Here is a 6,520-nt window from a genome sequence, read left to right on the forward strand (position 1 = left end):
CTAGCACTGGTTGTGGCATGCGTGCTGTTGCTGGAGCAGGCAGGGTAGACTGGCCTGACCTCTGGGCACCTCCCTCAAGCCCATGCTACAGGTACTGGGTGTGGAGGGCCAGGGGCTTTGAGGAGAGGGGACAGGGAAGAAGGCTTAACTAGGGGCATAGTTAGCCAAGCCACCAACAACTCCCATGTGGGTGTGGTGACACCACTGGGGCCCCCTTAGCAACTAGCGGCATCTTTTTCTTGCAGCTGTCTCAGCTTCAGACTCATTGAGAACTTCTACCTAGGTACTCCTGGACTTGCCATTCCTCCCACCAACCGCCTCTTTCCACTTGCCCAGGCTCTAGAAAGGGCCCACTGACAGAAAGCTAGCTGGCAGAGGACTGACCACAAGCCCCATGAGATCTCAACTAGTTCACCTCCCAGATCTTTCTGCCCAGGCATTTCCCCACTCCCTAGACGTCCTAGCTCCTGCCTTAGTCTACATCCCCAAATCTGGGAAATGGGCCAAACAGTATAATGAGGTTCTCAGAGAGTACCTACTCTTTAAGTTTCGTGAGGTCTGTTCTGGAAAACAAAGAAGTCCCGTTTCACCCACCTACACAATGTGTGGCCTCAGCTAATTAATTCTTTTGAGCCTGTGCTAACCTTGTGGAATTGAGTCAAAGACAATATCTATGTGTGGAATACTTTGTAAAAACCATAGATCTGTAAGATATTGTGCTGAACTCTAAGGACATTCTGTAGACTCAAAGGTCTTTTGACCCCGAAGGCCATAGAGAGATCAAGAAGTTTCTCAAGGCATTCAGAGAAATGCTCCGTCATAGATATAATTACATTGGTAAACAGTGGATGAGTGTGGACAAGATGTAAAAGGTTTTGTATCATGAAATCTCAAAATACGTAGATGTCAGACTCTTCTGATTGTGAAATGCTTGGGACTGGGGCCTGGAGATGCTTGCACAGCTGTGTGAGTGGGAAAAGCATAGTCCATGGTTTCCAAAATGGACCTGGCAAGCTGCTCACAGCACCAGGAGGGTCTTGGAAGGTGGCATCCTCAATGCCCAGGGTACTGGCTGTTTGCACATCTGCTGACCCTCCAAACAAAACAGTGAGTGATCAGCTATTACTAAGTAAGGCACAGGATAGACAGCTTTACTCACAGCTAAGACCTACCCACCTGACCCCTATTGCATTCTGACCCCCACCTAATTCATGACCCTCCCCAACTCCCACCCAGTCCTAACCCCACTGTACATCTAACCTTAAAAACCCTCCTCCTAAATAAAACCTTAGACCCACAGTGCCATCTCCTGCCACTTAAATACTCAAGTCCTAGGGACCAGCCCCTAGAACCCGAGTTTATTTTTGCCAAAACCCATTTGCTGTGGAGTTTCATACCCCTGCATGCTACTGGTTAGATGCCTTTAGCATCAGGGCCTGAAACCCGAAGCACAGTCCTTCCTTCCCATCTCCTTGTGATTATCCCTGAAATATGGCCTGGTAGTGAGGGCAAGGCAGCACATGCTGGTGGTATAGCCTCATAGTTAGCATGGGTTCTGCTGTATTAGCTGAGGCTGGATTTGAATCCCAGCGTTGTGACTTTCTAGCTCCATGGCCTTGGTGGAAATTGCTTAGCCTTCCTGAATTTCATTTTTCTCGTGGGTAAAACACTGGCAAAAACAACCGTCTTAGGGCTCCTGTGGGGCTTCTGGCATGTGGGTGAAGTTCCTGGACTGTCTCCTCACTCCACAAACTGTAGCTGTGCTGTTACTATTCCATTTTAGGGATGAGAAGTCACGTTCAGGCTAGCCACTAGCCACTTGCCAGTGGCAAGGCCAGGTAATTTCAGTCCTAGTCCACCTAACAGGCGACTAAAGGGAAAGCGATGGAGTAAAGATAACTTAACGGAAGACCCATGCTTGTTCTTAAAACTTGTGCCAGACATAAAGCCTGGATGCCCGTCTTGGGTCTATCGTTGACTTAGCTGTGCACTGCTGGCCAGCTACATCACTCCGGAGCCTCGGGGCCATTCCAGTCAAGGGAAAGAGGAGATTTTGGCCCAGACCAGACACAGTGGGGAACAGGATGTGGGCAGGAGAATGCAGAAGGCCTTCTTTCTTTCCCCCCATAAATATACACCTTCCACTCTCCTGCTCTTCTGGTGTGGGGTAAGATAGTGCAGCCAAACTGGAGAGCAGGTGGGCAATACTTATCATATTAAATCCGCCCATACCCTGTGACCCAGCAACTCAAAATGAGTTCTCACAGAGGCTCAGAAAGGGCCTGTGGTCCCAGGACCAGTAGCATAGGCCTCACCTGGGAGCTGGTTAGAAATGCAGAGACTCAAGCCCCACCCCAGGCCTGTAGAATCAGAGTCTGCATTTTAACAAGATCCCAGGTGATAAATGTGCTCACCGTTGGAGAAGTGCTGCATAAGAAGGGACGCATTTGAGAATGATGATTGCACTGTTATTGGTGGTGGCAGGAGATGAGAAAAGTGAAACATGGTGGGTATGCACCGTGGAGAGCAGGCAGCAGTTAGAATGGGCAGGAGCTGTACAGATTGATCTTGAAATCCTAGCGTTGACTGAAAAGAAACTGAATGAGAAATAATACAATTCTTTTAACACAAATTTAAAATGTATGCCATGTCCGCATGTATGCCATGCCTGCAAAACAATACTTTTTTTTTTTTTTTTTTTTTTTTTTTTTTTTTTTTTTTTTTGCCAAGAGCACATAGAAACAAAAGATAAACAGAATGGAATGATGGAATGGCCAACACTAGGGGCAGGCAAATGGGAGTGGAGTATATAGATAAAAGGGAATAAATTGAGGGACCTTGCAGAGACAAAAGAAACATATCGTGAACATTAAGTCCTGGAATTCCTTTAAATGTAGACCAAGTCATCCATTTATAGTTAATACGTTTAAAAATGCAAGCCCGGGGAGAATGAACCTGTTAGAATGTAGGCGTTCTAAGCCTTTGCGGTTTGAGCCAAGAAGGGAGAGCTGTTCCATTGGCCTGAGTGACCTGGGCGCTTGGGTCATGTTTGTCTGTGCTCCTCCCCCCCCCCCCCCCCCGGTCACCGCCTGCCCTGGGGGGGCGGAGGTAGATCCAGTGACCGGTGTGGCCTGGCCAGAAAAATAATCAGATCCGCCGCAAGGGGCCTTGCACGTAAGAAAGCAGAGAAGGGCTCCACAAGGGCATACTCGTATCCTGGGGGCCCGCAGGAGCGGCAGCGTCAGGTAGGACTTTCCTCTGCCCCAAGGAACGTGGAGCAACGAGTAGGAGCGGCCAGAACGCGGGAGGGGCCGAGACGGCGGTGTCAGGGGGCGCGTCAGGAGGGGGCACACTTCAGACACAGTTGTCAGTGGCCAGCCTGTGGGGAGGAGAGGGATCCCTGGAAGGAGGAGCGCTCTCAGAGTCGTGTGTGTAGCGGAACGGGGGTGGCTATGTACCAGCTGGGTGGTGAAGGGAGCGGCTCTCCTCACTCAACAGTCCGTGGCCACACAGGAAAAGGGGGAGACCGGGTCCTGGGGGGAGGAGGAGGCGCCTGCGCTGCGCGGGAAGTCGCCCCAGGAGCAGGTGCAGGTTGCGGGTCATTGCGCAGTCCCCTGGGTTCAGCTGCGCGGAAGAGGGGCCAGGGCGACGGTTAGAGGGCGTCGAGGACCATGGGGGCTGGGAAGGAACTCCGAAGCTTAGCCGGGGATCCGAGGGCTGCGGGCACCCACACAGGCAGCTCGTCCTCCTGGAAAATCAACAGCCCGGGAACCGCAGCTTGCGGACCCTGCGACCAACGGGGCAGGGCGCGCCCCGGGCGGAGATCTCCAGCTCCGGTAACGAAGAGTCCGGCTTGGATCGGGTGTGGGAAGGGAGAGGAGGAGAGAGGTATCCCAAAGCCCGGGACACTGGCACTGAGGGCGAGAGTGGATCCTGGTAGCAGGGAGGGGCATCTCTGGCCCAGTCATTACAGTAGCAGCTTTGTTGACTCCTCGCCCCTTACCCCAAATCTCCAGTCTGGATCCTCCAGCCAGAAACCCAGAGGCATGGAGATCAGAGCTCCTGAGAACCCTGGGGAAGGAAGGCTGGTTGAATTGGGTGGGTAGGCTGAAGTCTGGCCGGCTTCACTGTCTCGGACTCCCAGCCCAGCAGCCCTAGTCTATCACTCCATTCCTCCTGGGGTAGAGAGCTGTCTTTTTGGATACAAACAACTTTGGACAAGATTTTTGTTTTGTTTTTTTCTGTGGAACATCTCCATCTATATTATGCATCTTGCTTCCTTTACACCGCTTGCTTACCTTTCAAATATTTTCCATCTTAAAAATAAAACAATTTGATTTAAGATCTGTTGCCTCTACCATATTTTCTGGCCGTGTCTTCAGATGTCTAACCAAAAAACAATTTTTTAAATTGATATGTGAAACTGCATACTTGTAACATTTGTAACATATATGAAAGTTGTGAAGCCCTCTACACGGAAGGGCACCTCATGGATCTAAAAGCCAGATGTTCTCAGGTTAGGGCCTCCATTCATGTTCCTCTTCTGCCTGTGCAAGATGGGGTTCCCAGACAATGGGATATGGAATTGCTGTTCATAGGCACCTTTAACTTGATCCTGATTTAAAAGGAACTGCTTCTGAGGTTGCACCGTTCAGGAAGCATGTAGATTCCTGTAGGGTTTTGGTAGTTAACCTTTATCCAGTTAAGGAAATTCCTTTCCATTCCTAGTTTGCTAACAGTCTTGATCACAAATGGATGTGGAATGATAAAATTGTTTTTTCTGCATCTACTACGAGGACAATTTGGTTACTCTCCTTCATTCTGTTTATACAGTGAATTACATTTTTAAGTGTCTTTTAACATTAAACCATTCCTGAAAAAAACCCATTCTGGTTCCCTTTTAATTGACATATAATTCCCACATACATTTTACATACTAGTAAAATACACAAATCTTGAGTACAGCTCAATGAATTTTTATGTATGTGTGTGTGTGCATGTAACTACCACCCAGATCAAGATATAGAACTTTTATATCATCCCAAAAAATTCCATTATGCCCTTTTCCAATCAACTACCTCCCAAAAACGTAACCACCATTCTGACTTCTATCACCATAGATTGGCCTATTCTTGAAATTGTACAGAACAAAATTGTACTCGTGTCTGTTTTTTCTCCAAGGTTACATCTGTGAGATTTATCCATATTATTGCATCTATCAGTAATTTGTTCTCCTTTATTAGTGTGTATTATTCCTTTGTACGGGAAGACAATTTATTCACTCTCCTGTTGATGGACATTTGATTTGTTTCCAAGTTTTGGCTATTATGAATAAAACTTCTTTGAATATTCTTGTTTAAGTCTTTTGGTAGACAGATGCACTAATTTCTCTTTAAGTGAAATTGTTGGATATGTAAACGTACAACTTTGGTAAATATTGCCCCATAATTTCCAAAGTGATTTGTACCAAGCAGTGATTCCACTGCTTTTTTCAGCCTATATGAAACCATGCAACCCAAACAATGAAATAGGTGTATTTCATTGTTTGGGATTTCTGCTCTCTCCTGGTCATCAGATACGGTATTTACATTTCTGTTTCTCATTTTCACTTTTGTATTTTTCACTTTTGCTTGGGTGAATTCTGAGGAGGAGGAAATTCCATCTTTACTGTATCACCTTCAAATTGTATAACCTCTTTTCTTTTTGTAAAACATTTTTTTTCATTTTTTTTTTTAAATTGGGGAATATTGGGGAACAGTGTGTTTCTCCAGAGCCCATCAGCTCCAAGTCGTTGTCCTTCAATCTAGTTGTGGAGGGCACAGCTCGGCTCCAAGTCCAGTTGCCGTTTTCAATCTTTAGTTGCCGGGGGGCGCAGCCCACCATCCCATGGGGGAATTGAAAGGCAACCTTGTTGTTGAGAGCTCACGCTCTAACCAACTGAGCCATCAGGCCACCCCAGTAATCTCTTTCCTTTTTAAAGCCAAGAATGCAAGTTTGGTGTAACATTGAGAAAAAAACAATTACTGTAATTCACCACATTATGAAACTAAAAAAAATTTAAAACATATGAGCATTTCAATAGATGCAGAAAAGGCATTTGACAAAATCAAACATCCATTCCTGCTTTAAAAAAAAAAAAATCTCTTAGCAAACTAGGAACAGAAGGAAACTTTCTTAGCTTCATAGAGGGTTATAGAGGGCATCTGAAAAAACCTACATCTAATCTCATACTTAATGGTAAAAAAAAAAAAAAAAAAAAACCTGAATACTTTTCCTTCAAGATCAGGAACAAGACAAATATGTCTGTTCTCACCACTTTTATTCAACATTGTACTGGATGTCCTAGCTAGTGCAATAATGCAAGAAATATAAATAAAAAGCATACAGATTGGAAAGCAAGAAGTAAAACTGTCTTTATTCACAGGTAGGATTGCCTATATAGAGAATCCAATGAAATCTATAAAAAAGCTACTAGAACTAGTAAGTGAATTTAATAAAGTAACTAACATGTGTACACGGT

This window comes from Rhinolophus ferrumequinum, chromosome 23 (genome assembly GCF_004115265.2).
Source record: "Rhinolophus ferrumequinum isolate MPI-CBG mRhiFer1 chromosome 23, mRhiFer1_v1.p, whole genome shotgun sequence".
Lineage (NCBI taxonomy): Eukaryota > Metazoa > Chordata > Mammalia > Chiroptera > Rhinolophidae > Rhinolophus > Rhinolophus ferrumequinum.